The 9,511-nt window shown below is 32.3% G+C and overlaps 1 pseudogene across 1 annotated transcript; it reads right to left on the bottom strand.

The window, feature by feature from the left end:
• Window positions 1-336: 336 nt before the first annotated feature.
• Window positions 337-8,241, bottom strand: LOC114173617 (uncharacterized; annotated as a pseudogene). The gene is made up of 13 exons (XR_014993441.1): window positions 8,113-8,241; window positions 7,846-7,912; window positions 7,699-7,757; window positions 7,459-7,566; window positions 7,230-7,339; window positions 7,006-7,118; window positions 4,428-6,841; window positions 2,158-3,068; window positions 1,815-2,074; window positions 1,583-1,734; window positions 854-912; window positions 727-773; window positions 337-619 (listed from the first exon to the last, which is right to left on the bottom strand). The product of XR_014993441.1 is annotated as an uncharacterized LOC114173617 (transcript).
• Between the last annotated feature and the right edge of the window lie 1,270 nt (window positions 8,242-9,511).

Below are 9,511 nucleotides of genomic sequence, written 5' to 3'. Positions count from 1 at the left end.
GATTTTTAACGATATTTTTACGTATCAATTGAGACATTTACAAAAGTGTTACTAAATACTTTTAGCAACATTTATTTAATGAAAATGCAACATTTTAAACAAAGTTACTAAATATTTTTAGTAATATTTTTTGTATAAAAGAGTAACACTATAAAAATGTTACTAAAAATCTTTAATGACATTTCTTTTAAATAGAGAGACATTTTCAAATTGTTACTAAAAGGTTTTAGTAATATTTTTTTTAATAAAGGCGACGTTACAAAAATGTTACTAATATAAAATATCTTTTAATATAAAATATTTTAAAAATACACATAATGATCGTTTAATGTTAAATTTAATCATTGAATAATAACTTTCTCATTCAAAATTTCACCCGATTAAGAACATATGGATTTAAGTTCTCATAAGTACACATATCTCAGAAAAATTTACTGAAGAGAAGATGTTAACAATTGTTAGGAAGTTCTCACAAAGAGAAATCTAGCAATATTGAATTTATGAAATGAATCATACTAAAAATACCTAGCTATGTTGAGCACACTCATGAGAAAATTTAGGTACTGTGGTATCAAAACTGGGTGCCAATAATTGTTCAAGCCAATGACGCTACCACATCCTAGCAATATCAAGAGGAAGCCACGAGGGGTAAAAAGTTCAAATTTGTATCAATATCATATCAATCAAGTCAAAGTTTGCACTAAATAAACATTCATTATATCTTACCCATTTCAATTTAAATCCATCCAACTTGCACCTTGTGCAACAAGGATCTGAAAAGAATAACATCAGTTCCAGTTTCAAAGGAAAAAGGCAGTAGGCATATTTAAATCAAAGCTAAATTAAATCTTACCTGACAACATTTTAAATTGCCTCCACAAGCAACATAATGCAAAGGAATACTTCCAGCCCCTACATCAAATCACATTTATTATGTTGAAAGGGGGAAAACAACCATAAGAGATATTTAACACATTAAATAAAAGACATATTGATTTAGCACATCATACAATACTTGTGTCAATTGTTGTTCTAGGCACATCATCCCTAAACCAACTAACATCCTCAGATTCATCTTCATCAATCACAGGTTGATACAAAAGTGGACTCTTTAATTCATCTCCCAAGTATTTTTCAAAATCATTATTCTCTAAATCTCCATATACATCAAATAAATCTCTAGGGGTAGTTTTAGTGACAACTTGCCAATTATCCCCTGGATCTTCTGTATAATATACTTGCTTTACTTGGGTTGCAAATACGAAAGGGTCACTTTTGTAAATCAACTTCCCAAAATTTACAAGTGTTAACCCAAAATGATCTTGCTTACTTTCAAACCAATCACATTTAAATAACACAAATTCAGAGTGTCCATAATAATCTAACTATATTATATCTTTCAAAACTCCATAGTAGGTAACATTTTCTACTTTAGGATTTTCATCTTCTTTATTTCTAAACCTCACAGTAGATGAAGTAACCATTACTCCAAAGTTTTGTGTTTGTCTCTCACAACCCTCAATAATGAACTTGTAACCATTTATCACAAAAGCTGAAAATCTTCTAGCAACAGTATTAGGACCTTTAGCCAACCATTTAACCTCCTCACTCACAACCAAATTTTTGACATGGTATTCAAACCACTTGTGAAATGTAAGAGATTGATCTTTTGCCATATTCCAAGTTCTTGTTGAATTTTTATAAACATTACTAGAGAGGAATTCCTCATGTTCTCTACAAAAGAAAAAAAAATTGAATAAGTTCACAAAATTTAAAATCTCACACAAAAGACAAAAATATGAATATTTTCTTACTTGACAAATGACTTGGTGAGCTCACAATTAAACAAGACATAACGATGAGCTTGCTCCCACTCAAGAGGTTGCAAAGTAGTCATCACTCCATTACCTATTGGACCATATAAATTCTTGGCAGCTTGTTGAACTTTGTTTGTACATTATCGTTCAAATATCTTGAGCAAAATGTCAAACACTCATCCGCTAAATATCCCTCTGCAATTGAACCTTCTGGATAATTTCTATTACGCACATAAGATTTTAACCTATGAAGAAATCTACAAGAATATAAAACTATGATTAGGAATACAAGTGGAGGAAATAAATTTACCAAAAAAGATTTCCTTAGAAAAAGAATTACCTTTCAATTGGATACATCCATCGGTAATGTACAGGCCTGGCAATTCTAGCCTCATATGCTAGATGTATGGATAAATGAACCATTATGACAAAAAAAGATGGAGGAAAAATCCTCTCTAATTCACATAGAATTAATGCAATTTTTACATCCAATGATTCAAAATCTTCAACTATGATGACTTTAGAACATAACATTTTGAAGAAAGAACTTAACTCCATTAGAACTCTCGCAACTTCCTTTGGCAACACTTTTCGAATAGCTACTTTTAGCAAGTCTTGCATCAATATATGAAAATCATGACTTTTTAGTCCAAGAAAATTGTGTCGTTCAAGATTAACACATCTAGAAACATTGGAACCATAACTTTCTGGAACTTTCACTTCTTTTAAAACACAACAAAAGATGCCTTTTTCTTTTAATGAAAGTGAAAATCTTGCATGTGGAAGGACTACCTTGTTTGGTCCTATATTTATAGGATGAAGGTCTTTCCTTATACCCATCTCAACCAAGTTAAGTCGAGCTTTGAGATGCTCCTCTGGTTTCCTTTCTATATTCAGTATTGTTCTTATTATATTTTCACATATATTCTTTTGAATATGCATCACATCAATAAGCAAATTAGTCTTCCAATATGGCAAGTTAAAGAATATACTCAATTTTGACCAAGGATCACCCTTCTTTCTTTTCTTTTTTTGAGCATTGCCAAATGAATTTTTTCTATCACCTAATATATCCAATATGTTAGACCCTGTTAACGGAGTAGGTGCTCCTCTCAATTCTTAGGTACCATCAAAACATTTTTTATCCTTTCGCTACCTATGTTTTGAGTCTAACCACCTTCGATGACACATATAACACATCTTTTTACTATTGTTTAAGTACCTTGTGCATGTGTGGTAGTTACATACAGGTGATAATGTAGATTTTTACCATTATCTTGGCTATCTTTTGCTAACAAAATCAACTCCTCTTGAGCTTTTAACCTACTTAATCCCCACTTTTACTTTGCTTTTGTGAATAAATACAATATGGGTCACATAGATCTAATTATACCACTAATTCCCATTTTTGTGTCCAATTTAATGATAGGAAGTTTTTATCTCAAGTCAAAGAAGTTGTCAACCAAAGAAAAAAGAAGAAAAAAAGTCAAAATTGAAGATATGAATATAGCAGAATTCAAGGCTGAGTGCTAGAAATCAAGGCTGAGCCCCATACCTCTCGCATTTTCCAGCGCTGAGTGCCAAAAATCAAGGCTGAGCGTCATTCTTCTCGCATTTTTGGGCGTTGAGCACCAGAAGCCAGCGCTGCGCGCTGATTGGCTTGCATTTTTGGACGGTGAGCGGTGCGGGGACGACGCTGAGCGACACCTATGCTGATGTGGTAAAATTTAACCTATTTCTTCTGGATTCTCGAGGGGAAACAATCTTTGGCAGTTTGGAGGCACGAAGAACACATTTTGGAGAGCTTGGAGGAGTGCTAGGGCTTGTGGGAACAACTCCATCTTCCTCTTTGTATCTCTTTCTCTTCCATTTCTTCCACTTGCAAGCTTGAGCTCTCCATGACAATGGAGAGCTAAACCCATTTTTGTTGGGGTTAGATGTAGCCACGAAACTCTTGTGTAAATGCAAATGTTTTGATTATATATATGACTCTTTCATTAATTGCTAGTCTTCTTGTTTCTTCACTTAATGCTTGCATTGGTTTAGCCATCCATTGCATGATTTTTGGTTCATTGGGTGTGGAAATATCTTTTGAAAACTTGATTTGAAATAAGAAAACTCAATGGAGCTTGTACCTAGGAATGGGGCTTGATCCATTGGTTGTCTTAAACCCTAGTACATAAAGCAAATTTACTTATTAAGAGTTCAAGGAATTGACTTTTAATAAGGAAATATAGGCTCAATCCATTAAGGAATTAGGGTTTGAGTAAATTTGTGGGTTGGCATTAACATATTAATGAAGAGGATGTCAAGTTGTAGTTGCATGAGAGCATAGTTGGTGAATTCTAACCCCGACAATATCAACTCATATCATTTCTAATCTTTTCCATTCACTAAGTGCCTTTAACTTTCAAAGTTCAATTTTACTTGTTTATGAAATATTTACTTTCTTGCATACAAAAACCCAAATTATGGATTTATTCATTAGTTTAAATTAGTCACTAATTACGCAATTATTTAATATACTCGAGTCTCTTGGGAAACGATATCCCGGCCTTATCGGTTACTACTTGCGCGACTTGGTACACTTGCCAAATTCTTAACAACAGGACATGCCAATTTTCCACTTGTAGTCCAACCTGATAACATAGCATAAGCAGGCAAGTCATTAATAGTCCAAAGTAATGCAACATGTGCCTGGAAAAATTCTTTATTAGAAGCATCGTAAGTTTCAAACCCTTTCTCCCAAAACTCCTTCAACTTGTCAATAAGAGGTTCCAAATAAACATCAATACTACTTTTAGGGGAAGAAGGACCAGGAATTAGTAGTGACAACATCAAGTAAGGTTGTTTCATACAATCCCATGGAGCTAAATTATATGTCATCAGAACTACAGGCCAAATACTATGTCCTTTGGCCATCATCTTAAATGGAGTAAATCCATCACTTGCTAACCCAGGCCTCACATTTTGAGGATCTGATGCAAAGTTAGGATGGAGAGAATCAAAGGTTTTCCAAGCAAGTGAATCAGCTGGATGTCTTAGCTTTCCATCTTTGGTGCGGCCTTCATCATGCCATTTCATTGATTTAGTAGTTTTTGATGACATGAATAACCTTTTGATCCTTTTTTTTAAAGGAAAGTACCTCAAAACTTTGGCTGGAATTAGAAGTAAAGCTACCTTAGAAGAAACTTTTCTTCTAAATCTTTGATGTTTCATTTCTTTATATCTAGAAGCATGACATTTAGGACATCTAACTTCATTCTCATACTCCTTTCGAAATAAGACACAATCATTAGGACAAGCATCAATTTTTTCATAACTAAAACCTAAGTCCTTAATGATCAACTTGCAATCTTGATATGATGATGGCAAACAAGAGTTTTCAGGAAGTAACTCTTCTAAAAATTTTAGCAACATATCAAATGACACATTGCTTCATCCATGGAGATTCTTAATATGTAGCAATCGAACAATGATTGATAATTTGGAGAAATTTTTACATCCAGGATAAACTTCTTGGTGAGCATCACGTATTAACTTGGAAAACCTAGTTATTTTAGTGTCAAACTCACCATTATCTTCATCTATAGTGTCATCAAAATCATTTTCTCCTAAATTTGGGGGGCATCATGATCGTTTCCTCTAACAAAGTATCCAAATCATTATGCATACGAAATTTCTCTCGTTCATCATTGTACATCTTATTTGAAGAGCCACATTCTCCATGAAAAACCCACTTTGTATAGTTTCTATCAAATCCAACACACATTAAATGCTCATGCACTTCCTTTCGACTACCCCAACTACAATTGTTACACTCCTTGCAAGGACATAAAATTTGATTTCCTTGAGCACTATTCTCAAATGCGAAATTTAGAAAAAAATCCAATCCATCCAAATACCTAGTAGAAGATCTAGGTGCTACCATCCAGTTTTTATCCATGTTTATATATTCTTAGATTGCCCCTATGGCTTGAATCCATCAATTACCTAAATCAAAACGATACGAAAATAAAACTGAGAAGGTTATATACAAACATCGTTTAGGTAAAGCTCGTGGTTTAACAAATTTGTAGAAGCTAAAGATAATATAGAAAAAGATACAACAATTGAACAAAACAGAAGTAATAGGTGAATAAAGAGAAAAGTTTAACTTTTGTAATGTATCTATCAAACGGCTAATAAAGAGAAGAAAAAAAAACGAAGGATGTAATAATGTTTACATATCCAAAAGAAAACGGATAATACAAACATCATGAGGGATGAAGGATTAACAAAACATTCATAGCAAAACATTCATTTGTCTTATATCATTCCCTTAATTTTCTTTAAAGTATGTGATTGTGAAGATATCAGATGCAAACATGGTTGAGTAAACAGGGCATTGGACAGTCCATAAACTAAGAAAATCACACTACAACAATTTATAGTTTAGACCACACTAAAATAGACAACGGCTAAATAAATGTAGCCTAAACATATAATAAACAACATTTTTATAAATGATGTACAAATATCATGAAAGTCCATGATTATATAATTGTTGCTTTAAACTATGTGGGCAAAACTAGTAAAAATGTGGTCTAAAAACACAGGTAAGGTATAAAATCAACATGTAAAATTGTTGTTTATTGTGAGAATTTTAAGCAACGGTTTTAAAAATATTGTCATACTAAAAACCGTTGTCTATTACCTATAGCTACACTCACCTATACCACGCCTAAAAAATTGTGGTCTAATCTTTAGACCACGGTTTTTATAATTTATATCATAATTTTATGTTGTTGTCTAAAGTGATTTTTGTTGTAGTGTCAAATAGGTGTAACGAGACTCTATCAGCTTATGCAGTTATAGCAGTGAGAGCATAATTTAGGAAAACTCGAAAATCTCAATGGATGTTATATTCATATAAGGATTACCTTGTACCAAGTCAATGGTTGATTTATAGGTAAATCAGATTTTGAATTCCACTGTCCAGAACTTCCACTTGATGGACCTAAATCTTCATATTTAAGGCCAACCTGAATTTACAAAAATACAGATGGTGTAGTTTGTCTATGCATGACTTCATTAAAGAAAGGAAAACTGAAGTTCAATTTACTAGTTCAACTGTATTTGTTCAGTTAATTGAACAAAACTCAAAATGGGAAAGAAAATAATTGGCTTTAGTTAAGCTGAGACTAACCTGATATGTCCACTGTTGGGAGGAGAGATCAATTGTGCTTCCATTCTTCAAACCTTTCAATATACTGGACCAGTAATCCCCGCACCCCATGTGTCAAAAAATGCTCCATAGTTCTGATGGTAAAGTGAAAGGATGTGAGGAAGGATTAACAAGCCAATGCATATATAAACCAATATTGCCTCAGCCTTCTATTCTTATATACAACATAAGAAGTAAAGCCAAACCTGAAGTCCCACTGTTAAACTCAGGAGATCAATTATGTTCTTCCTAGCCACTAGTTTGATGGGGATGTCTACTGCAACCTTAGCTTTGTTACTGTTGCCAGTTCCACTCCCTGAAAAAGTTGTCCATAATGTCACATATAAGTATTATTGGATAGATCAAGGAATATTTTGCGATGTAGTGAAATAAAAACATTGTCATTAGATGTCGTTGCTTTTAATTTTATTTTACCTACAAGCTTTCCATTTATGAAAGCATGTAGAGCATGACCAAGGGAATCAATGTGAAGGACAGTTTGAGAACCAGCATCATCTTCAATATCAATAATGTAGAAAAATACTGCAGAAAACGGATAATACAAACATCATGAGGGATGAAGGATTAACAAAACATTCATAGCATAACCATAACCATAAGTTTTCCTAGAGAAAGCTAGGGAAGGGAATAATGAGACAAAATAGAAGATGATACCTTATAACGATGGTAATGGTCATCAACAATGTCACCATTACTTCCATCAGTGACAGTTCCTGAAATGTACAACCATATATACCATTGGATTTTTTTCCCAATATAAACGATAAATGTTTTAGAAAATAATGAGTAAGAAATGTGAACCTGGCTTGTGAGAGAAAACATCCCAGTTATATAGCCCCTTTCCATCAGCCAAGTAAGTTCCTTCAATCTGCGAAATCGTTCATTGTTTGGCAAAATCACTAGAGAAAATAAGAAGAATAACCAATCACAATGTTTCACAGAGAAAGAACCTGGTACGAAGAAGATGCAGTTCCGAAAAGAAAGTTTGGTGGAAATGGAGATGAAGATGAATCCTCTTTGAGAGACAAACCTAACCTTCTAATGTATGAAATGGAGAAGAAACCTAACCTTTTTGTGGAAGCTATGCAAAAATCTAACTTCCTTCTAATCCGAGCTCCAATGCAGTGGTGAGGCGCGGTGCTAGAGCGTTGATGTGGAGCGTAGGGTTTAGAACAAAGAACGAAGAGAAAGAGGGAAAAGAAAAAAAAAGTAGAGGAAAAAAATAAAATAAAAATTATTTGTTTGTAGAAAATATTCAAAAATTATTTAATTGTATTTATTTATTGAGTCTAAAATAAAACTAAAGACATTTTCTGGAGTTTACAAGTAAACCTTTGAAATTTAACCAAAGTTAAAAAAACCTCCTTTAAACCTATTATTGATAAATAACCTTTATTAAATATGATTTTTTTTAGTGTTAAATAAATTCATAAATCAAGGGCAAGAACAAAATAGTATATTCTTTTAAAAAATGTTAAATAATTTACAATAATATTTATTTTAAAAAATTACTACAATCCATAAAATTATGTATATTAATATTTTTAATAATTATAATATAAAAAATGTTACTAAAAGTATAAAAAATTTAATAATCTATAGTGACATTTTTAAAAATGTTACATTTCATTTTGTTAATATTCTCTATGGTAACAATTTTAAGAAAATGTAGTTATAATATATATAGTAACATTTCTAATAAATGTCACTAAGAAAACATTACTATAACCTGTAAATGTTGTAGAGTCTCTCACTTATTCATAACTAATGAACCTCAAAATGCATGACAATAATGTTTTTTCCACACCAAGAAGAAATGGTGAAAACATCAAATTCAACAAAGATCATAATCAAATCTCAACAAAGACCACATAACACAACAAGAATTAATTTTTTTGAACCTGAACGAGAGAGATTGAATTTGCATTAGTTGCGTTAGAACACCAAGAAGCATGTGGGGGTGACAATCGAAGGTGAATGGGTTTTTTATATGCGAGGGTTAAAAGAAATTGTATGCTTAGGGTAAGAGAGAGGTCTCTAGAATCGTCCATTTATTCTTTTGCTTGATGGGTTTATATACAAGAAATTATAAATCTAATGTAATCTCGTAATAAAGTCAGTATTGATTACAAAGAATTCTAAAAGGCAAGAAATGGTCTTAATATGATCACATTATGGAAATCAAATCACAGAAAAATCAGAGCACAAAATCAGACTTGATTAGGAAAAAGGATTCTCATTAGTAAAAGAGATATTACTTAAAATCATATTACTACTTTCTTTATATGGAAAAGAGGTGTCATAAAATCAGAGCATAAAATCAATTATCCTTGGGAAAAAATGATTCTAAAAATAAAACAGATTCTGCTTCTAAATATTAGAATCTCATCATTAACATCTTGATTTGGAAGAAATGACAAAACATAGAGTGGGGGTGAGAATATAAATTTTTGGGCTGCTGTTAGTT

This window comes from Vigna unguiculata, chromosome 1 (genome assembly GCF_037176805.1).
Source record: "Vigna unguiculata cultivar grain cowpea cultivar isolate G323 ecotype 2 chromosome 1, ASM3717680v1, whole genome shotgun sequence".
Classification (NCBI taxonomy): domain Eukaryota; kingdom Viridiplantae; phylum Streptophyta; class Magnoliopsida; order Fabales; family Fabaceae; genus Vigna; species Vigna unguiculata.
This window is presented reverse-complemented; position numbering and strand designations above follow the sequence as displayed.